Here is a 24,560-nt window from a genome sequence, read left to right on the forward strand (position 1 = left end):
GAGAGAGAGAGCTGACTCTTTGAAAAAGACCCTGAATCTGGGAAAGATTGAAGGCAAAAGGAGAAGAAGGCGGCAGAGGATGAGATGGTTAGATAGCATCACCAACGCAACTGACTTGAACCAGAACCAGCTGAGGGTTTAGATGCAAAATGACACCATCCGTGTCTCTCAGACCAGGAGGCAGCACGCTTTTTCTGTGAAGGACCAATTAGTCAATATTTGGGCTTTATGGGCCAAGAGACAAAGTCAAGTATATTATACAGGGACAAATATAACGAGAAAAAACAAATGCCTACACTTTTTATTGATGAATTTTTGTAGCACAGGTCTACTACTGAAAGAAAGAAATTCTTTTTTGGGAGGACAGCTTTTTGCTTAATTGAGGTTCAAAGTTGTTCCCTATCATTGTATTGATTGCAAATGTTCATCTGTAAAAACACTTCTCTGCTTGCAGTGGGGCCCTGGTTTAGAGCATGGGCAGTTAAAGATGTGGGAAAATCCTGGCCCTTCTGGAGAAGAAGAAGCAGTGAAGTTGCAAACCTGGAACAGATGAAGTCAACCCCAAGGAGGTATCCAGGAAGGCTTCTCGAAGGAGGTGAGACTCGGACAGAGGTTCAAGGTCAATGAGGACCTGGAGAAGGACAGTCTACATCCAGGCGCAGAGTAAACTGGGGGTCGCAGCTGGAGTGCTGGGGGCTCATGACTGGCTCTGCAGAGCTATGGAGCAGGACAGGGACCCAGGGCCTCCTGAGGGCCGAAGGGACCATCCTCTTGTAACGGGGCTGCTCAAAGGGGCATCTTGGAAAGAGCTTGCTCCAGAACAGAGTAGAAACGGAGGGGGCAGGAAAGGCTGTGCCCCCATCCAGGTGAGCAGGGTCTGAGGGGCTACAGAGGAGGTGTGCGTGAGCCAGGTGAGGGCACCTCCACGAGCAAGGAGACCAGATGCCTCCAGGCTCCAGCTCAAGTGCCGAGACCTCATGGGCAGGCAGGGTCAAAACTCAGAAGAAAGAGCAGGTGAGAAAGACCCACCCAAGGTGCAGGCAGGGAAAGAAGGCTGGGGAAGTGGGGCTGTGACCCAGAGCAGCTCTCGGAAATGAAGGAAAGCCAGTTAAGTGATGTCAGGAAAGGGACCTTCGCCAAAGGAAGGGGCAGGGAGGCCCAGGCCCTGCACACTCAGATGAGGCGTCCCCTGTGCCAGCACTGAGGAGGCTGGGGGCTGGACCGTGTTGGAGAAGTCTTCAGCAGGAGGTGAGGGACGGATTCAGGACACGCCAGACAGCTCCTTCCAGAAGCTTGCCTGTGAAACAAAAGGAAGTTGAAGGTCAGGTACAAAGGCTGGTGAAAAGCCAGGAGAGAAAGAAGAGACCAGGTGAAGGGCAAGTTGCGTACCTGGATGTGATGATCTTCATCTTAGACCAGAGGATGTTAAAGCAACGCACCCCTGCTCGGTTCTGGACTGTTCGGCTCAGCAGTGCTGTGTGAAGCCAGAGAGATGAGTCTCATGGAAAGATGTGCTTCTCCTAAGTAATATGCCCTCCCTTTATTTTTTTTCTTCCTGGAGACAGAGTAAATTTTAAAATTCAAAATGTCCTTCTTTTTGCTTTGGCCCCCAGGAAGCTCAGAGCTAAATCTTCAGGCCAAATTTTAAAACTATATGGAAGATTGGAATGATTTTCTCCCCTAACCCTTTTTCCACTCCTCCGCCTGCATTTTCTGTGATCCCGGAATTCTACTTTTTATCTTTAAATTTCTGTCTAATGTTCCATTGTTTTCTTCTAGCAGGCTGCTTCAAACATCCTGAGGAATGCGGCAACACACCTAGGTGATTTGGTTTCCAGCAGCGCCCTGGTCTCCACAGTGCCCAGAGGCCCTGAGTTTTCCCAGGTTGCTGCAAGGTGCCAAGGTGTCAGGGTGGGGCTGTCTGTCCCTGCTTGCGTCCCTTGACCCCCAAAGCTCTCCGACAAGCTGAGCTGACATTCTTCAGTTACTGCTTCGACATTGCTGAGCAAAAAGGGGAAAAGCCAGTGCAATTCCTAAAGAATCTTGAATAAGTCAGATATAGGATTTTTGTCCCTCCACCTCTGGGAAGATTGTCAAATGAAACAATGTGGCTTTGAGCTTCTGACAGATGCTAATGAATTGTTGTTTACATTTTTGATTTACTGCCTAAACAAAGATAAGACATGCTCTTGAAAACACATTGAATGCACAATCCAAACACATCCATTAAATCTGTCACAATAAACATGACAGCTTTCTTCTAACCTAACAACTGGCATGCCTCATTTGCATATTAATGAGAAAACCAGGATCAGCCTGCACAAATTACTTATATCTCATGAAGGGGCCGCTCCTGATGACAGCGAAGCACTTGGGGGTGTAAATACACTGAGTTAATACCTTTGATGTTTTGATGCCTTTTCCGTCTCTTTGCTCGGGCGGCCCTGGAGTCCTGGGTTGGTTACCTCTACCAGCTCTGTGGGTCTGGGAGCCACGATGGGAGTGAGTGTGGGCTTAGGAAGAGCTGGGTGGGCCTCTGATCCTGTCAACGCTCTGGGCATACTTACTGAGCATCTACTACGAGCCAGTCAGCATTTTCCAATTGAAATGCCAGCTTGAGCATCGACTGTACCTGAATGAACCAATAGAAATATATTAGAGATATATTGAGTACCAGCTAGGTATGAGGAACTTTCACATGCATCATCACTTTAAACCTCACAGGAAGTCCTCAAACGATGTTGACAGAAGCCCAGTGTACACACCCTCACGCCCTCCCCTCACCTGTGGCAGACATGACTACTCACTGCCAGAACTCCTTCCAGCAGAGCCTGGAATCAAACGCCCAGTCCTTTCCAACCCAAGACTCCAGGAGGCTGCCTCCATCCACAGGAGTCTACACAGGCAATGAAACCCAGTGGTATCAGCCTTTAGGATGGGTATGATCGTTGCCATCAGAAAAAGTGAGACAATACTATCTCAGAAAGGCTAGGAGGCTGCCCGGGTGACCCAGTTGGCAGAAGTCAAGTTTCAAGCCTGGATCCTGCAGTTACCAGCCCAGCTCCCGTTCCCTAATCTCTGTGACTTCTTGTGTCTCCTCACACCCCCACACTTCACCTGGCTCCACCTGGCATGTGCGCTTGGGTAGGAATGCCGTCAGTTGTAATTGAAGGTATCAGCAACAAGACAACTCAAATTTCAGTGGCCAGAGAAGATAATGCCTCCAGGAGGGACAGTCCAGGCACCCACAGGACAAGCCAGTGATTTCTTCATCAATGAAATGTGTGGGAAGGTCTGCCCCCCGCCCCGACTCCACCCCGAGAACTTCTCAGATGAATTTGGCTTTGCGGTCTCTGAGTGACCTTGGGCTGTTGACTTCATTACTCTGAGCCTTACCTGCAAAGGGGAAACAACAGCTCTCAATTCCTAACACTGTTGAGAACAGAAAAGAGCTTGCTCTAAAGAACTCGACACAGAGCCTGCCACACAGTAAGTGTTCAATAAATAGTGGCTTTAATAAGTGCCAAACCATCAACCATAATAGTTTTCCTAACTCATTGACTCCAACCAGCTCCATCCCAGATGCTTCTTCCTTGATATAAACGAGAGTCAAAGCAGGTGCTCTCAGAGGTGACGAGTCTGCTTCTCTTTCTTCCCCCCATCCTCCAGCATCTCCCAGGGGGGCCTGTCCCTGAGCCGCGACTTCCAATTAGGGATAGCACTGCCCACCCACCTCCCCCAGTTCCAAGATCAGCCCTTGTTTATCTCTTTAGAAGTCCACATCCTTGTCCCCACTTGCGCTTTGCAGACCTCACAACTCAAGTTTTGGCCTCCAGGCATTGGAAGGCTCCTCAAACTGCCAAGTTCACAGCTCCTCAAGCATCCCAGAAGCCAGGGGCTTGGAATTTGATGACAACAGCAAGAGTCCAGGTTATAAGGTAGAAGAGGCCAAAGGTGTTCTGTAGGAAAGGAATTTCCTGGGACTGCTGCTGCTGGACATTTATTCCAGATTATTCTGTCCACATGAATCCTCAAGAGAAAAGAGTTTTATACCAACTGAATTAAGATGCAGATTGGGGCTTCCCTGGTGGTTCAGTGGTAAAGAATCCGCCTGCCCATGCAGGAGACACAGGTTCAAATCCTTGATCTGGGAAGATCCCACATGCCATGGAGCAACTTACCCTGGGCTCCATAGCTACTGAGCCTGTGCTCTGGAGCCCAGAAGTCACAACTACTGAGCCCATGTGCCAAAACTGCTGGGCCCCGAGCACCCGGAGCCTATGCTCCACAGTAAGAGAATCAATGGCAGTGAGAAGCCCACACACCACACAAAGAGTAGCCCCTGGTCACCACAAACAGAGAAAAGCCCATGGAGTAGCAAAGACGCAGCACAGCCAAAAATAAATAAATAAAATTACTTAAAAAAAAAAAAAGATGCAGATGGAAAATTTTTTGTGCTATTTGCCTTTCCCTTTAAATCTTCTTTAATTACCATCTCTTGAGATCTGTGTGCCAGAGTCTATGGGGTGTCACATGTTATAGGAAGCTCCTTCGATGGGCCCCAGTGCCCCCACTATAGTTTCTCACACCCTTGGATAATACCCTCCCTCTGAGTGTGGGCTGGTCTGGAAACTTTGCTTCTAACAGATAGAACGTGGCAGGGATGATGAAACGTCACTTCCAAGATTAGGTTATAAAGCGACCGTGGCTCCCGCCTTGGGCTCTCTGTTTCCCACTGCTGACTCTGAGGGAAGCCGGGTCCCATGTTACCAGGCAGCCCCACAGAGAGGTCGACACGGTGGGGAACTGGAGAGGGCCTCCAGCCAACAACCAGCAAAAGCCTGGGCCCTCACTCCCTCAGCTCCTACCGAGAGCTACGTGAATAGCTGATGCCGAAGTTGAGCCTTGGATCCCCACCCACCCTCAGTCAAGCCTTCAGATGAAACCACAGCCCTTGGCAACTGTTTAACTGACGTCTTGTTGGAGACCTTGAGGCAGAGGCGCCTGGATCCCTGACTCATGGAAATTATGAAATAATGAATGGTTGTTGCTCTCAGTTGCTAAATGTGGGGGCAGTTTATTATGCAATAATAAATCATGAATACACAGTGAGTAGAAACACTTGAAGTTGCTATTTATCAAATTTTAAAAATAGCTAAATATCATCAACTTCCTGTGGGTCAAACTGAACACTTTATCCTGTTCGTTACATATTATATCCCACACAGCCCACCTCCTCTGTGCCAAGAATCATGCTGGGCACCAAGGAACAAATGAATGGGGTAGAGTCATTGCTCCTAGGAAACCCGAGGAGCTCCACAACAGGCTTCAAACAGGCTTCAAACCAGAATGGCCCAGAGCAGAGTCGATTCGGGGATCCTTGCCATGCCCCCACCCACCGAAGGGCAGACATGAAACACACAGACATCTGATGGTAATTATCTCAAAAAGATCAGACCTGTGACATTTCTGCAAGGAGACTGATTCTGCCGCGATGCCTTCCATCTATTAGTCACTCTCTCACAATTATTTTGCCTTTCCTAATCAGCAAGCAGGCTTTTGAAGCTCTTTCTTGAACACATTTATCATCTCCAAATCTATGTGGAGAGAATCAATTTTATTTACCCTTGCTGAGCCTACCAGGATCTCATTTGTAATTAGAGAAGTGCGTGTGCAGGAGCGGATTTGTTGTTGCTAAATTAGGTCAAACGTTCTCATCCTTGGAGTGTCTGGCATGTTTGTAACATGCCCCGGATCGCTGACTGTGGGCAGTCTCAGGCTGTTCATCTCCTTCCTTCCATAAATCAATATCCAACATTATTTTTCCTATCCGTGTCACTTAGGAAGAGTCTCCACTGCCCCCAGCCTGTCTGAGGGATCCATGGATGGAGAGACCATTGTTCCCAACCCACTAGGATGACGTCTAAGATGGATCTTGCCAACCCGAGAAGAAGGTTCGCCTGCAAGAAGGAAGCCAGGACCCTGTGGCCAAGGGCAGCGGGGTGGCGCCACGCTGGGGAAGCAGTGTGGGAACGCAAGCCCAGATGTGTCCACTGGTCTCTTCCTCAGGGGCCCAGAGGTCTCTTCTCCTCACAGCTGGATCTCCTGGGGAGCAGAGAGGAGTGTCATTGCCTTGAACGCTTGTTGGCACAGGAACTCTGCTTCGCCTTGGATGGCCCTGTTCTTCTGGGGTCAAACTCACAGGTTTTGAAGAGCTACTACATCTCAAGGTTGGGGCTGACCCATGATGAGACCCCATCTGTGTTCCTTTTTTTTTTTCTTTTAGTTTCCCAACCAGGGATCAAATCCATCCCCTTGCAGTAGAAGCACAGAGCCCTAACCACTAGACAACCAGAGAAGTCCCCCAATCTATGTCCTAATTGCCCTCTTTCTAACCTTTCTAGCTTCCCCTTTCAGAGTGGACAGCTGTGCTCGGGAACCACATCTCCTTATGGGGCCGTTATTTGGGGGAGTATTCCAGGAAGGAACAAAAATGGGAAACAGGTCCTCAGGCATCACAGAGGAGGGGTGACCCAGTAGCAGGCCCCTAACCCCTTTTTCACAATAAAGTCATACCTGACAGCTTACCCCATGGAGAAGCCTCATAAAAATTAAGATATTCTAGATATTCTTAGGAAAATGAAATATTGAAGAATGGCTCCCTGAGCTGATAATGGGAGTACATTTGAAAAATAGACCAGAGTGCCATGTTTAAAAGCCTAAAGTCATAAAAGGTATTATGAATGGATGGATGGGGAACCTCTGCAAGCAGACTTCATTGATGTCACCGTAAACGATGAATGCTGTCACTCTTTCTTATATATAACAAGAAGATATGCTGCTGCATCCAGATCTCATTGTAGAAACTGTCAGGCTCACTGAAATGGCATTGCAGAAACTATTTATGACAATACGAGGGAAGATACAAGGTTAAGAGATCTTTATCTGCTGTCTATGGAAATGTGCTTCCACAAGGCGGGTACGTGAAATAACCTTCCAGATAACCCATGACATTGGGGGAGCAGGAAAGTGAGATGAACCATCAGAGACAGAGCAGCATCCCAATTACGTGTCTGCTCCCTGCCCCCATGCCTTAACCTGCTGAACACACGAGTGTTTTTCACGCTTCTTACGCATTACCCACTCAAATCTTACAGCATTCAGTGCGACAGATTCACATGATCCAACAACAAAAAATATTCGTCTCCACCCTCACTGCCCTCCACTGCTTTCAGAAGGCAGAGAGGTTGCCGGAAACATCAACCCAGTTGGAGACCGCATTCCTCAGCCCCCTTGCTTCAGGCATGACCATCCGGATGGTTTACGTCAAGGAAATACGAGTGGAAATGTGGTCCCTTCCAGGCCTCACTTTCTTTAGAAGCAGCTGAGCTTCTTCCACAACTTCTCTTTCCTTTCGATGCCTGGAGACAGAAGAGTCACAGGCCCTCTGGGAATGGTGGAATTACAACACCTAAGAACCCTGAGGGACCTGGGAGGAACTGCGCTGAACATAAACGAGAAGTGAAGTTCTATCTCACTGCTAAGCCAATGGAAATTTAGTGGTTGGTTTGTTACAGCAGCTAGTGCGGTCCTCAGTGATGCAATTTACTACCTTTCTGAAGATCTAATTCATTCAGTTACCTATCATTCATTTAATGAACAGGAAAGAGGGTCCAGCACCCTCCTATAGGCCTATAGGCCTGCTTTGGCATTGACCAGTTTTGTGACTTCAGGTAACTTGGGAAAATTGCTTACATTCTCTCCACTTCTTTGTCCTTTATTGTAAACTGAAGATTTTAAAAACTCTGACCCCAAGTGAGGGAAACCATCTGAGTTTTGCTGTTCTGGAGGAAAGAATTTGGAGGCATGTGCATTCGTGGCTGTAGTTTAAAAGGCATAATGCATGAAACAGGGTCGGGGAATGTTGGTCTGTGTTCTGAGGGTGGTGAAGCTGCTCAGTCGTGTCCGACTCTTTGCAGCCCCATGGACTGTAGCCTACCAGGTTCCACCATCCATGGGATTTTCCAGGCCAGAATACTGGAATTGCCATTTCCTAAGGCATCTAGGAGGAAAACCTAGGAAGAAAGAAGTAGGTGAGATTTTCCAGACATTATATCCACTTTCTCTTGAAACCTCCTGCTACCTTTTTAACCGTTAGTGCTGACTTATTATCCCTTTCTTAAATTTTTACTTAATTATTCTTGTTGCACTGGGTCTTCGTTGCTGCGTGCGGACTGTTGATAGTTGCGATGCACAGGGATTACTTTGTTGCAGCACACATGCTCCTCATTGCCGTGGCTTCTCCTCGTGTGGACCACGGGCTCTAGGGCGCATGGGCTTCAGCGGTTTTGACACACGGGCTCGGTAGTTGTGGCTCGAAGGCGCTAGAGCATAGGCTCAGCAGTCGTGGCCCACGAGCTTAGCTGCTCCGTGGCACGTGGGATCTTCCCAGACCAGGGATCAAACCCATGTCCCCTGCATTGGCAGGCGGGTTTCTTATCCACCGCACCACCAGGGAAGCCCAATAATCCCTTTCTTTAATTTATGTGGTTTTTATTTTTCTATCAGCTCTTCCTAAAAATCACACATCGGTGACACATTCATACCATTTCAACCTGTTTTATTTATTTTTTTATTGAAGTATAGTTGATTTACAATGTCATGTTAATTTCTGCTGTGCAACAAAGTAATTCAGTTATACGTATACATACATTCTTTTTCATTTTTTTTCCATTATGGCTTGTCACTGCATATTGGATATAGTTTCCTATGCTATACAGTAGGACCTTGTTGTTTATCCATTCTATATGTAGTAGTCTCCATCTGCTAACCCCAAAATCCCACTCCGTCTCCCCACCCCCTCTCTCTTGGCAACCACACATCTATTCTCTTTGTCTATGAATCTGCTCCATAGATAAGCTCAAGGGTGTCATAGTTTAGATTCCACATAGAAGTGATATCATAGAGTATGTGTCTTTCTCCTTCTGGCTTCCTTCACTTAGTATGCTACAAATGACAAGATTTTATTCTTTTTTATCACTTGTTTTATTATTTTAACTCTTTTGTCTATTAGTCCTCTGGTTGTAACTCCTTTGCTGGATATATCAATAGTTCTTAATCCTTCTTTGTTCTTCAGTTCATTTTATTTCCCATTTCCCATTTTCTCATCTAGTTATATTGGTCTCAGCCTCTGCTTTGTATTTTGTATTTTCCTTTTGTATTGTTTACTGTATTAACCTGTACATCTGTGGCTGATTCATGTTGATGTATGGCAAAAATCACCACAATATTGTAAAGTAATTAGCTTCTAGTTAAAATTTAATTTTTAAAAAACATTTTAAAATTTTAAAAAAAAATTTTAATCCTGATCCTTATTCACAATAACCACAAAGTGGAAGCCCTCAAGAGTCCATCAGCAGATGACGGATAAAGAAGATGCAGTGCACTTACAATAGAATATTATGCAGCCATAAAAAAGAATGAAATTCTGATGCATGCTACACCACGGATGAGCCCTGAGGACATTACGCTCAGTGAAATAAGCCGAATACAAAAGGACTAATATTGTGTGATTCCACTTATATGATGTATGTAGAGTCCCCAGAGTCCTAGAGACAGAAAGTAGAATAGTGGTTGCCAGGGGGTGGGGAAGGGGAAACGGGGAGTATTATTAACATTTAGTAGGTACAGAGTTCTCTATTTAAGACAGCGAAAAGAGTTCTGAGATGGATGGTAGTGAATTGCCTAAAGGGTTGAAAGTAAATTTTATGTTTTATACATTCTACCACTGGTTTTTTTTTTAATCCTGATGTTATGGGGTTCATGTGAATATTAAATCAAATAATGCATGTAGAGTGCTTAGCACAGAGTGTAGCAGCAAAATTAAAACTCTTGATAAGTGGCAATTATTATATACAAGAAGTGCCTACTATGTGCCTGGCACCATGCTGAGTTCTGGGGATACAGTGGTGAACCAGAGCTTCTCTGCATTCACCGTGCCGGGGTGGGGAGGGCGGAGGGCCCGGCCAATGCATCAGCCACAGCCTGTGATCCCCTGGGAGGGAGGCAGCAGGGAGGGCCGGAAGCTTCTAACTCAGCCTTGGGTCTGGGACTCTCCTGCTGAAACCTCAGTGTGCGGTCACCTGCACAGGTCCTGAGGCAGACGGGCCAGGCGTCCTTCTCAGCCGTGTGTCCCAGCCCCAGCCCAGCACCGTGGAGACAGCAGTCGCCCTAAAGGGTTTCTCTCTCCATTTCCTTCTCTGCCGGCCTCACAGAGTTCTCCGGCTTGTGACATTCCCTAAAAGCAAGATTTAAATCTTCAAGGTAGAGCTCTGGAGGGAAAAGCCAGATAAACACATCAATATACAAAGACAAGTGGACTGCAAAAACCCCCCCTGATTCAGGGCTGAGAATCTCCTGGGAGGAGAGAGGCATGAAAGGCCCATCACTGCATCCACCCTGCTCTCGAGGTCTCACAGAGCAGGAGGAACAATGAAATGCTGTGGGAAAATACGTCAAGGGGGAACAGCACGCCAAGAGGGGATCGAGCCCAGCCTGGGGGGGGACTGGGGTGGGGACCAAGGAAGCCAGGGTTCCTGACACATGAGCCGGGTCATCTAGAGCCACCAGCATCCTCACCTCCAGCAAAGCACCCCAGCCAAACCTGGGGACTCACCAGCCCCGCCCCCCCCCAGCCACGTGGAGCTGACCGCTTCCCCGGATGTGGGGCCCAGGCCTGGGCAGTCAGGTAGGGAGTCTGGCTTCCAGAAGCCTTGCCAGGCCTGTGAGGATACGGAGGGTCTCCTTCCACAGGGGGCACTGTCCTCACAGGAATGCAAGCCCAGAGCTGCGGGCAGCCAGCTGTCCCCACCCGTCCAGCCCTGCCTGAAAGAAGCAAGATCCCTCCCCCTCTGCTTTGGGTTACCTGAGCCAGCCAACCCACCCTTTTGCCAAAGACTGTTTAGAGTTTCTATGCAAGCTAAGCTACTTCAGCCATAGCCACCAGGTTCCTCTGTCCATGGGATTCTCTAGGCAGGAATACTGAGGTGGGTTCCCATGCCCTCCTTCAGCGGGTCTTCTCAACCCAGGGATTGAACCCGCATCTCTTGCGTCTCTTGCATTGGCAGGAGGGTTCTTTACCACTGACCTTCAGGACTGATGCTGAAGCTGAAGCTCCAATACTTTGGCCACCTGATGCAGAGAGCTGACTCATTAGAGAAGACTGTGTTGCTGGGAAAGATTGAAGACGGAAGGAGAAGGGGAAGACAGAGAATGAGAAGGTTGGATGGCATCACCGACTCAATGGACGTGAGTCTGAGTAAATTCCAGGAGTTGATGACGGACAGGGAGGCCTGGCATGCTGCAGTCCATGGGGTCACAAACAGTGGGACACAACTGAGCGACTGGACACTACAACGCCACCTGGGAAGCCCCATAACATGTCAATCAATATCTGCGTCTCTTCCCTCCCGATCCTGTTTCTTCACCCCTGGGGACTAGCCTGGGGCCGTGGAGGTAGAAAGCATCGCAACAATTGTTTACCACTCGCTCACATCTGTAAGGTCACCAGCCTTCCTGGTTTTTCTGGTACTGAGGGGTTTTGGTGCTCAAACCAAGACAGACACAGGCAAACTAGATTTACTCGTTTCTCTCCCTCTCCCCACATTCCCAGAATTTCTGGATCAGCAGCAGTGGGAACAGCAGTGGCCGAGAGGAAGCCAGAGTTGGGCCCTCCATCCCTCATCCCGGCCAGTGAAGACACTGAATCCGTGGCCAGGTCTGAGCCCGCTCCATCCCAGTGACCCGCAACTGGCAATGTCCAGGACCCTGCAAACCAGAGCCTCGGAGGTGTGTGCAGGGTGTGGTGGACCAAGGCAGGTCCCCGAAAGGGCGGCAATCCAGCACCATCCCCACCCACGGGTGGGGGCTCCAGAAAGAGCCCCTCACTGCAGTCTCCGGTCCTGCCATTGGTGTTTGCGCAAGCAGTGAGTGATTCTTCCCTGGTGATATGCTATTTGCAATTTGATGTTGAAAGAGAAAAGGTTTGGGGCAAGAAGATTCTAGAAAACAAGGCTCTCTGCCTTTATGGTCCACCAGCCGCCACAAAGTCCTGTTGATGGTGACCAAGGGTTCATTTCACACCTTCCTCTGGATTCTTTGAGCTCCCAGGTGGTGCTAGAGGTAAAGAACCCGCCTACCAAAGCAGGAGACACATGGATTTGATCCCTGGGTTGGAAAGATGCCCTGGAGGAGGAAATGGCAACCCAATCCAGTGTTCTTGCCTGGAGAATCCTGCGGACAGAGGAGTCTGGCAGGTTACAGTCCTTGGAGTTGCAAAGAGTCAGACACTTAAAGTCTTCCCCCAACCGCAGCCCCCAGAAACAACAGGCCAGGCCTCCATCAGAGGACCAGACACAGCCTCCCAGGACCAGAGGATGATTTGTTGAGGGGACAAGGAGGAAGGGGCAGATGGTGTTTGGAGCAGGCCGACAGGAAATGAGCGTAGATTTCCTGCTGGAAACCTTTGCCGCCAACTAGAGCTGAATTCCCCCCTCTCTCAATGATCTCTTTCCCTAGCTTTCTCTTTCTGTCAATATGCTATTATCTCCCGTGACTCCTGCCCTCCTGAGAAAAATGAGGCAGGAAATAGACAATATAATGGGAAATATGGCAAATGCACATTTCCTGTCAACAGCATGCCTTACTAATAGGTCGTCAGATGAGTGTTTTATTAGAACAACGACTATGACAGCTACAATCTTTCCAGAAACAAACTAGGGTGGATCTGAGAGAGGGGAATGTGGAAGGGGCCTTGCCAAGAATCAGCATGGCTCTGGGGCTTGGCTGTGTATCTGGGAGTCAGAGACCTCCCCGTTCTAATCTTAGATCTGGCTCCGATCGCTGTGTGGCCGTGACTGTGGACAAGGATGCTCTGTCTCCCTCCTGTTCTGTTTCTCTGGCCTGAGGTTGGTGACGGCCCCCGAGTCTCCTTCCCCTGTGAGGCCTGAGGATGGGGGAGCCTTGGGTGGATGCCCCTCTAGATGCAAGGCTTCCAGAGGCGCTGGGACAGGTAGTCTCCGCAGCCTGGCTGTTCTTCCTGGCTCTGCCTCCTAATCTCAGGGTGACTGAGCTCTGCCTTCCCCAGACAGGTCCCCTGCCACACTCCCGCCGAGCCAGGGCTCCAAGCCCGGGCCCATCTCAGCCCTCCTGTAGCCCACGCAGATGGATCCTGTCCAGGAAGGCAGATGTCTTCAGAGGCAGGTTGGAAGTGGGTGGAAAGGGCAAAGACCTCTGGTGTGTGCCCCTTTCTCCAACCTCGGAGCAGGCTGTGTGCCTCAGAAAGCAGCTGGCATTCATCCCCATTTTACCAAGCTCATAACCTGGGTCCTTGACCTGGTCCACACGATGCCGTGGGAGTGCTTCCAGCATCCAAAATATAACTTGTGTGGTTTGTGATGAGTGACCGCACCCCTGAGAGACCATGCCTGTCTCTGTGTCCCACTCCACGAGGCCAGAAGGCAGTTAACCTTCATGTGCCACTTCCTCCCAGAGCCCAGGCAGCACCTGGCAGCAAGTAAGTGCTCAGCAAACATTTATGGAATGAATGAATATGTGCAGGTATGAATGGTCAGCCTGAGCGACTTCGCTGGTGTGGTTAAAGAGAGGAACAGAGACCCTCCTATCACCTGAGTCACAGACGGAGCAGAAATCTCACAAGTGCCCCCAGCTTGACACTCAGAAGCCAATTTCCTTCCACCTTCCCAAAAAGCAGAGTTAGTTAGGCTTAGTTCAGTTGCTCAGTCGTGTCTGACTCTCTACGACTGCAGCACGCCAGGCCTCCCTGTCCATCACCAACTCCCAAAGCTTGGTCAAACTCATATCTATTGAGTCGGGAATGCCATCCAACCATCTGGTCCTCCATCGTCCCTTTCTCCTGCCTTCAATCTTTCCCAGCATCAGAGTCTTTTCCAATGAATCAGTTCTTCGCATCAGGTAGCCAAAGTATTGGAGTTTCATCTTCAGCATCAGTCCTTCCAATGAATATTCAGGACTGATGTTCTTTAGGATTGACTGGATGGATCTCCTTGCAGTCCAAGGGACTCTCAAGAGCCTTCTCCAACACCACAGTTCAAAAGCATCAATTCTTCGGCATTTAGCTTTCTTTACAGTCCAACTCTCACATCCATACATGACTACTGGAAAAACCATAGTTTTGACTAAATGGACCTTTAATCGGCAAAGTAATGTCTCTGCTTTTCAATATGTCTAGGTTGGTCATAGCTTTTCTTCCAAGGAGCAAGCGTCTTTTAACTTCATGGCTGCAGTCACCATCTGCAGTTATTTTGGAGCCCCCAAAAATAAACTCTCTCACTGATTCCATTATTTCCCCATCTATTTCCCATGAAATGATGGGACTGGACGCCATGATCTTAGTTTTCTGAATGCTGAGTTTGACGCCAACTTTTTCACTCTCCTCTTTCACTTTCATCAAGAGGCTCTTCAATTCCTCTTTGCTTTCTGCCATAAGGGTGGTATCATCTGCATATCTGAGGTTATTGATATTTCTCCCAGCAAACTTGATTCCAGCTTGTGCTTCATCCAGCCCAGCATTTCACATTATATACTCTGCATATAAGTTAAATTAGCATAGTGACAATATACAACCTTGACGTAGTCCTTTTCCTATTTGGAACCAGTCTGTTGTTCCATGTCTGGTTCTAACTGTTGCTTCTTGGCCTGCATACAGATTTCTCAGGAGGCAGGTCAGGGGGTCTGGTATTCCCATCTTTTGAAGAATTTTCCAGTTTGTTGTGATCCACACAGTCAAAGGCTTTTGTGTAGTCAATAAAGCAGAAGTAAATGTTTTTCCAGAACTCTCTTGCTTTTTTGATGATCCAATGGATGTCGGCAACTTGATTTCTGGTTCCTCTGCCTTTTCTAAATCCAGCTTGAACATCGAGAAATTCTTGGTTCACGTACTATTGAAGCCTGGCTTGGAGAATTTTGAGCATTACTTTACCAGCGTGTGAGATGAGTGCAATTGTGCAATAGTTTGAACATTCTTTGGCATTGCCTTTCTTAGGGACTGGAAAGAAAACTGACCTTTTCCAGTCCTGTGGGCACTGCTGAGTTTTCCAAATTTCCTGGCCTATTTCCTGCACTATAGAGTGCAGCACTTTCACAGCATCATCTTTTAGGATATGAAGTAGCTCAACTGGAATTCTGTCACCTCCACTAGCTTTGTTCGTAGTGATGTTTCCTAAGGCCCACTTGACTTTGCATTCCAGGATGTCTGGCTCTAGGTGAGTGATCACACCATTGTGATTATCTGGGTCATGAAGATTTCTTTTGTATAGTTCTTTTGTATATTCTTGCCATCTCTTCTTAATATCTTCTGCTTCTGTTAGGTTCATACAGTTTCTGTCCTTTATTGTGCCCATCTTTGCATGAAACGTTCCCTTGGTATCACTAATTTTCTTGAAGAGCTCTCTAGTCTTTCCCATTCCATTCTTTTCCTCTCTTTGCACTGATCACTGAGGAAGGCTTTCTCATCTCTCCTTGCTATGCTTTGGAACTCTGCATGCAAATGGGTGTATCTTTCCTTTTCTCCTTTGCTTTCAGTTTCTCTTCTTTTCTCAGCTATTTGTAAGGCCTCCTCAGACAACCATTTTGCCTTTTTGCATTTCTTTTTTCTTGGGATGGTCTCAATCATTGCCTCCTGTACAGTGTCACAAACCTCCATCCATAGTTCTTCAGGCACTCTGTCTATCAGATCTAATCCCTTGAATCTATTTGTCACTTCCACTGTATAACTGTAAGGGATTTGATTTAGGTCATACCTGAATGGTCTAGTGGTTTTCCCCACTTTCTTCAATTTAAGTCTGAATTTGGCAATAAGGAGTTCATGATCTGAGCCACAGTCAGCTCCCCATCTTGTTTTTGCTGACTGTATAGAGCTTCTCCATCTTTGGCTGCAACGATATAATCAATCTTATTTTGATATTGACCATTTGGTGATGTCCGTGTGTAGAGTCTTCTCTTGTGTTGTTGGAAGAGGGTGTTTGCTAGGACCATTGCATTCTCTTGGCAAAACTCTATTAGCCTTTGCCCCAATTTTGTACTCCAAGGCCAAACTAGCCTGTTACTCCGGGTATTTCTTGACTTCCTACTTTTGCATTCCAGTCCCTTGTAATGAAAAGGACATCTTTTTTGGATGTTAGTGCTAGAAGATCTTATAGGTCTTCATAGAACCATTCAACTTTAGCTTCTTCAGCATTAGTGGTTGGGGCATAGACTTAGATGACTGTGATATTGAATGGTTTGCCTTGGAAACAAACAGAAATCATCCTGCTATTTTTGAGATTGCACCCAAGCACTACACTTCAGCCTCTTTTGTTGACTAAGAGGGCTTCTCCATTTCTTCTAAGGGATTCTTGCCCACAGTAGTAGATATCATGGTCATCTGAATTAAATTCGCCCATTCCAGTCCATTTTAGTTCACTGATTCCTAAGACGTCGATTTTCACTCTTGCCATCTCCTGTTTAACCACTTTCAATTTGCCTCGGTTCATGGGCCTAACGTTCCAGGTTCCTACGCAATATTGTTCTTTACAGCATCGGGCTTAACTTCCATCACCAGTCACATCCACAACTGGGTGTTGTTTTTGCTTTGGCTCCATCTCTTCATTCTTTCTGGAGTTATTTCTCCACTCTTCTCCAATAGCATATTGGGCATCTACCAACCGGGGGAGTTCATCTTTCAGAGTCATATCTTTTTGCCTTTTCATACTGTTCTTGGGGGGCTTGCTTATCCCACTGTGGGGAGGACCACGAATCCAGAAATCAATGACCTCTGTGTTTTCTCGGTCTCTGTGAATTCCTGAGCTGGAAGGTCTACTGCCAGGGAGCGGTGGTCTTGCTGGGAGGGGAGGGGTTCATTTTCTTCAGAATTTCAGAAAATGTGCAAAAGAAAGACACACACTTCGTTGCTCCTGGGGCCCAGAACAGCAACTAGAAGTGATGACTCTCGTGAACAGAGCCCCGCGAGGAGAGCAGAGGGCAGGAAACTTTTCAAGTCCATGGGGATCCTTGTTTTCTTTGTAGCAAATTTATTTAAAATGTTTAACCATAAATTGAGGGTTGCCTGTGTATGTTCCACTTCCAACTTCACCAGATTCTGAAGTGATACAACTAAGATCCATCCGGTGAGCAAAATTATAAACATGAAAGAGGAATGGAAGAGGAAGGTAGTCTGAGGGTTTTATGGGGAAAAAAGTTTACTCTCCAGAGCAGAGTCTATTAATAGACCCCAAAAAATCAGCAAGAAACAAAAATAGATGGTTAAGCAAAAACAAGAGTAAGTTCTTACAGAACAAAAAGATTTTGTATAGCAATCATCTACTCAATTGATGGAACCGTTTCCAGACGAGTAAATGGAATGGCCAGAATTGAGTTCCCACCAAGCGCTGAGGGCCCTTCCCCCAGCACCTGTACTCTCTCGGCGCCTCCTGGACACTGAGCCCCCCCCGTGTCCTCCTGAGACCAGGGACCCCAGGGCACCAGGGCTGCTTTCAAACCAAGTCAGTCCCATCCTTTTCAACAATGTCCTACTATGTCCAAACATCCACTCAGCTTTCAGAGGCTGCAAAAGTGAGCTAGCAAGCTAGTCCTTGTCCTTTGGGGGGGTACAATGTCTAATAAGAAATTGAAGACAAGTGCCCTCCAAATTACAAATCACAGCAGGAGAATTCCTCCCTAAGAGAAATGCAAAGTTCTGTACTTTCTTCTGAAGAGAAAGGAGCTTCACTTCCATTATCAAGGAATACAAACAGAAAGCTAGGAAAATACAGAACATAAAGAAGAAATTTTAAATAATCTATAAACCACCAACTAGAAATAATCACCATCCACACCTTCTGACCTATCTCCTTCCAGCCTTTGAACAGACATAAAACATTTATGTTTTATAAATTGCCTACATTATCCAGATATTATATCACAAGCAGTTTCCCGTGCCACTGGAAAACACAGTTTGTAAATGGTTCATATTTCATCATGTGGCCATGCTGTAATACATGGAGCCAATGACTCTCTCCATGAGCTTCTAAAATCTAGATTCTAGGGAACAAGTAAGTAATACTGAAATACAGAAGTTCCTTTGTAAGGAACGTCCATAATACAGATTCTTACAAGTAGATTTACTGGGTTTAAGGAGAGAGTTCTATAATCTCTGATACATACGCCAAATTGGATTTCCGAATGATTGTGTCAATTTAGACTCTACTGGCAATGTACAAGGGTCTCCCCGGTGGCCAAGACAGTAAAGAATCTACCTGCCATGCAGGAGACTGGGGTTCCCTCCCAGGATGGAGAAGAGATTATCTACTTCCTGTCTGCCGGCCAATTTGGAGTGCCTTTTTTTTTTTTTAGAGTTCCTCAGTCCATCCTCAAGGAAATCAGTCCTGAATATTCATTGGTAGGACTGTTGCTGAAGCTGAAACTCCAATATTTTGTCCACCTAATGCAAAGAAAAGACCCTGATGCTAGGAAAGATTGAAAGCAGGAGGAGAAGGGAATGACAGAGGATAAGATGGTTGGATGGCATCATCGGCTCAATGGACATGAGTTTGAGTAAACTCCAGGAGTTGGTGATGGACAGGGAGGCCTGGCGTGCTGCAGTCCATGGGGTTGCAAAGAGTCGGACACGACTGAGCAACTGAACTGAACTGAACTGTGAAATGTTTAAAGTAGAAGGGGTACTTCCCAGTAGGTTTCATCAGGAGTTTTCCTGGAGGAAGTAGGATTTGCAGTGGAGCCTAAAGAGTGGTGGAGAGGATGGGGCAACGATGCTCCCGTAGAAGAAACGCTGAGCAAAATGTCGAGGGCAAGGATGGGCCTTTAGAAGTCCAAGGTTGGTGTGCAGTCCTGTTTAGCCGTGTTGAGGAAGGGCTGCAGGATGGACCGGAAAGATAAGCTGGACAAGTAAGAAGGGCCTCAAATGCCAGCGTAAGCAGGCAACTTGCAGTTTATCACAGATAATGGGAAACATGAAGCCTGGAGGAGGGGAGCACGCTATGATTGCCCTTCATCCAGGAGGACTCTCATCTGGGCATTTGTGCTGCAGGACTGGGCAGGAGAGGAGCCAACAGCACGGAGACCCATTCTGAGCGCTGCAGTGGTCCGGGGAGGAGGTGATGACTACCGAGGCTTCAGGGATGCACAGCGCTGGGGAGCGTGGTGTCCAGCATGCCGACCCCGTGGTGGATCGATATGGGTTGCTTTCTCTCTGCCACAAAGCTGTTAACTCCTTTGGGTCGGGGACTGAGTCTCACTCTCTTTTATAGAGTTCCTAGCCTGTGCTGGCAGGACGCACTCAGTACATCCACACTGAATTGTAAATGACCACTCCATCTGGTTTCATTGACTCAACGAACACGGAAGAAACCCCAGACAAGCCAGACACTGTACCTGGACGTCTGAGGACACAGGCACAGCCTCTGCTCTGGGAGCCGGCAGGGGAGGTGGCCTCTGCCAGGCCTGCAAGTCTGCTTCTCACGCCTGCTACCACGAGCTCAAGACAGGCAGACTAGAGCGGAGAGTGGGAAGGGATCTGATTGGCTGGACCCTTAGCGTGGTGACTCTGGTCATCGGCCATGCATGCGTTCTTTCTCAGGGTCAGAGCCAAGGTCAGAGAAAGGAATCAGAGGGCAGTTTGAGAGGAGAAGGTGTTAGTTGGTATTTAGACGGTCCTAGACGCAGGCAGTCCTTCTCAGGGCCCTGAAGGCTGGGGCCACAGCAGTGGGCAGAATGGAGAAGGCTGACACAGGAGGAGGAAGAGAAGGTGGGAGGAGGGGATGAGCTGCAGAGAAGAAAAGAAAGGAGGAGGAAGCATCTCTTCAGTGGAGGCGGGTGCAGGAAGCACGTGGGGATGTGCTAGGGACGTGGAATTCTAACGTGGGTCAGAATCGCCTCGATTTGGGGGAAAGGTCAGATCCCTTCCTGCCGTCCACCATCATCAGGAGTCTGCCAAGTATTTAAAATATTTATTTACTTCTTTGGCCGCACTGGGTCTTAGTTGCAGCATGCAGGATCTTCATTTGAGGCATGCAAACGCTTAGCTAAGACATGTGGGATCCAGCTCCCTGACCAGGGATCACACCCAGGGCGCCTGCATTGGGAGTGTGGCATCTTAGCCGCCGGACCACCAGGGAGGTCCCAGGAGTCTGCTGCTTTTAATAAGGCGGGTGATGTCCCCTCGGAGAGGCACTTTCCTGGTCTCCCCTCATTGGACCACTTCTTTAGAGAAAACCCTGCGGGAACTCTGCTCCCTGAGAGATGACATCTGAGCTCCAGTAGACAGCCAACCACAGCTCCGCCTCTCCCCACCTCATGCCGCCCCTGTCCTGGGCATCGAGCAGCCCTGTTCCACAAGCTTCCACGGAGGTCTCAGGTCAGCACGGCTCCTCCAGAAAGCCTTCCCAGACCCGCCCGCAGGCCGATGAAGACCCCACCCCGTGCCAACCCTTCCCTCCCATCGTGCAGTCACAGTTCATCCCCAAGGCCTTGCCAGTCACCTGCAGGCCTCCTCCTGGGCCCACAGCTGCGGCCAGACTCTGCACACTTAACAAACATCTCCATGGATTCCATGGGAAGCTGCAGTTTGTCCTGAAAGGTAGAATCCTGTCTTAACAATAAGAAAAGCATCTATTGAGTAGTTATTATCTCCTGAGCATTGTACCAATCACTTCTCACAAATTAGTTTTGGTAATTTATTATTAATTAATTTATTCTTCACCAATTTACAGGTGAGGAAACTGAGGCTCAGGCCAATAACTTGAGTAAAATCACTGTGTCACACCTCAGCTGGGAAGAGATGCCATGCAAAGTGGTCATTTCAAGGAATAATTCCCTGCTGGTCTAGCGGTTAGGACTCCATGCTTTCACAGAAGAGGGTGTGGGTTCAATCCCTGGTCAGGGAACTAAGATCCCACAAGCTGAATGTCAAGGTCTTAAAAAAAAATCATTACAGGGGAGTTTATTAAAGGGGCAATTTCCCAAAGTGGAGGCAAGACTGAAGGAAATCGTCTTTCTGGCTAGTGGTGGCCAGGATCCCTGATCCCCGCGCCTGGAGAAGCGAGGGGTAAGGGCCACTGGGACCCATGGAGAGCAAGTATATGCAGGAAGCCTCTGGAAGGGAGGTGCAGTCTAAGAGGAAGGAGGTGTGGGAAGATGTGGCACCAACCACCAGCAACCAGCGAGGGGGAAGCTGAAGAAACACTCCCCCCTGTAGAAACTCCCCTCCCCCACTCACCTCCCATGTCCTCTCTGGTCAGCACCTCTCGTAAATAGGATCCATCAGAAGCCAGAGAACAAAGGAGCCCATGGATGTGGGCTCCCAGGGCACAGAGCTGAGTGCAGAAGAATGGAGTAAATCTGGAGAGCCGGCTGGAAGGTCCAGCGCCTTCCCACACTCAGCAAGTGGCAGAAGGACCCAGGTTTGCATCCAGGTCCTTCATCCCTGCCCCACTCCACCCTAGCATCTCCAGGAACACCTGGTGCCTGGCGCTTGGTAGGCATTCCATGCCTCTTTGTCATTCTGATTGAATGAATGAATGGGTGAATCAGTGAGTGAAATGCACATGCATACTGGAATCAGATTTGATTTGCAGCTTCACCACCTAGTACAGTGTGACTTCATGTCTCTGAGCCTCAGTTTTCTCATCTGTGAATTGTACACAATCACAGTACCTCCCTCTCAGCCCTGATGTGAGAAGCACACAAGATAAGGTATACAAAGTTCCAAGCACCAGTTGTTGTTATTGGTGATATAATACATAATCCAATGCAGACACCGTGTTGAGATGATGGAGACTTAGTTTGGTCTTTTGCTGTGCTCATCTGATCCATCTGCGGTAGGAGAGGTGGGGAGAGAGGTAGAAAGGGGCAAACAGAAGGGTTTTCCCCGACAGCAAGGGCTCTGTTCTCACTCTCTATGAAGAGCTCCCTCTAACTTCATTAGTCATGAGCGTGGCATCAAGCAATAAGTTAATTTCTAACTGTGGCACTTGATAAATTTTCCATTTACCTCATTAGTTTTTACAGCCTGCAATATTGGTGAGAACACTTCCAATTAACCATATGGGAAGCTTCAGTATGGAATCACAACAATTTTTTTAAATGTGTTATTTAACCAAATAAGAATCACAGCCCCAAGAAATAAAGATTCTCAAGTCCCAGGGAAGACTTGCTTCCCGGAGGCCTGTCAGCTGGGGCCCTGGGTCAGGGGCTTACCTGGAGGGGAAGGGGCCGGGCTGGGTATTCGTCCCCCTCCCAAGCTCTGAGAGGAAATGCAAGACAGCCCAGCGAGGTCATGACAGTGGGAGTCGGGGGCTCCGTTCCCAAACCCAGCCAGTAGCTGTAGATGCTCCTTGTTGGTTTCATTACGAAGCATTTCTGAACTTCTTATCTTGCTTGACGGGCACAGGAAGTCTCGTGATGGGAAGTGGTCTCCTTGTTCCGTAGCTGGGGACACCAAGAGCAGCCAGAGAGATTCTGGGGCTGCCGCCAAGATCGCAGGGCAGCCCGTGGTCCAGTGGGGGCCTCATCAGGCCCCTCTCCCTCCAGCTCTGACCCTAGAACAGGCACAGATGTGTGTGGGGCTGTCCCATTCCTCAGGCTTTCCCAGGGCTCAGGACTGTGCCGCCTGCAAATGTTCTGATGTCAACCCCCCTCCCCCAGGCTCTTAACTGAGTTTGTGGTTAAGACTGGGCCATCAGACCCGGTCCCCTGGTGCTGTGAGAGGCCCCAACCATGGGCAAAGGATCCAAGAGTGTCCCCAAAAGTCTCCATCCCGAAACTGAAAAAAAGAGACATTTGGAGGACTTCCCTGATGGTCCAGTGGTTAAGAATCTGCCTTCCAATGCAGGGGACATAGGTTCCATCCCTGGTTGGGGAACTAAGATTCCACATGCCGTGGGGCAACTCGCTGAAACGGAGAGCCAACACAGCAAAAAAAAAAAATGAAAGAGGCATTTGGAACTTTGTCCTTGGACTAAGCTGGAGAGGCCAACTTAGTGATCACCGCAGCCACACTGAGAGAGAAAGCAATAAGATTTGATGGAGCCACCATGCTCCAGGCAGGCTGTGGGGGGGAGAGGAAGAGAGAGAGGCCTGGTGGTAACCTGAGGATGCCCTGACCCAGATGCCCCTGAGACCCACTCTGTCCCGACTCTGCCAGTTTTATCAGGTGCGTGAGAGTTCCATCATGTCCAACTCTTGCAACCCCATGGACTGTAGCCCACCAGGCTCCTTTGTCCATGGAAATTTTCCAGGCAAGAATACTGGAACAGGTTGCCATTTCCTTCTCCAGGGGATCTTCTTGACCCAGGGATCGAACCTTCATCCCCTGCATTGGCATGTGGACTCTTTACCACTGAGCCACCAGGGAATCAATTTTATCAGATGACTCAATAAACCAGGGCCCCGCCATGCAGGCTGCTGGAGAGGCTGAGTAGGGTAGCTATCCTTGCAGCCAGCTGAGGGGGAAGCGAAGCCCTGGTGTCCTCGGCTGTGCGTGGACCTGGGTGGACGAGATCAGTTGTTTTCAAACTGTCCGCAGACCGCTGGGAAGACCGGCAGGGCTGTGGTGTAGGATGGAGAGGGGGAACCTGGGGCTCCCACCCCCACTTTGAGTTTCCAAAAAAAGTCATATTTGATACTGAGTCTCAACAAAGTAGGAAAGCAACTGGCCCAGGCAACCCATCCAGCTGACATCCTTTCTATATTCACATACTGGCCCTGAGAAAATCCTGAGATTTAGCCCCAGGGACCCTCCCACCAGTGGCTCTTGTTCTTCATGGGGCCGCAGAGCTCCCTTCCCCTTCCTCTTCCTCCCTGCTGTGAGCTACTCAGAGCACGGGGGCATGTGGCTCTAGACCAGGGTTCCACCCTGACATTCCTGCTTTCTCTGCTCTGCCCCGTCACCTACTTTTTGAGGAGCAGGATCAGGTCTCAGTTGTCTGTTGTGGTCTTCAGATGGTGGAGGCTGGTCTCAGGACTGTGGGTTGGAAGACATGGGGTCTGGCTCTGACTCAGCTGCAACAGAGAGGCTGCTTCAATCCCATGAATCAGATCTGCCCCAAGTCCCAGTGACTTGAAGAATTCAAATCTCTCTTCTCCCCAGGACAAGGTGAAGGGCACACTGGCGCATGGCCCAGCAAGGTTGTCGTAGGCGTGGGGGCTTTCCGTCTTCCTACCCAATCATCTTCAGTGTGGTGATGGGGTCACTCCCATTCCATGCTCTGCTTGCATCTCGGGGACCCGCGGTGCCTGGGATCCTGGGGCGGCTTGGGCAACGGGAAGCACTAATAGAGGACCGGAGGGCAGATGGAGGGAGGGGATTGGGTATCTATGTGTGTGTGTCCCAGGACATCCCTGACTGGTTGAGGCTCTGTGCGGCTTAAGCTCTGACCAAACAACTTTCTTCTCCTCCTCCCCACCCCCAGCTCCTTCCAAGTTCTTGCCATGATTCTAGATCACTTCTGGGCTCTCATAACAGTCTT

At 48.6% G+C, this 24,560-nt stretch overlaps 1 long non-coding RNA gene across 1 annotated transcript; it reads right to left on the bottom strand.

Moving 5' to 3' along the window:
• Positions 1 to 272: 272 nt before the first annotated feature.
• Positions 273 to 22,625, bottom strand: LOC122446222. The gene is made up of 4 exons (XR_006270822.1): positions 22,291 to 22,625; positions 2,568 to 2,632; positions 1,390 to 1,474; positions 273 to 1,297 (listed from the first exon to the last, which is right to left on the bottom strand). It is a non-coding gene; the product is annotated as an uncharacterized LOC122446222 (long non-coding RNA).
• Positions 22,626 to 24,560: the final 1,935 nt, after the last annotated feature.

This window comes from Cervus canadensis, chromosome 8 (genome assembly GCF_019320065.1).
Source record: "Cervus canadensis isolate Bull #8, Minnesota chromosome 8, ASM1932006v1, whole genome shotgun sequence".
Lineage (NCBI taxonomy): Eukaryota > Metazoa > Chordata > Mammalia > Artiodactyla > Cervidae > Cervus > Cervus canadensis.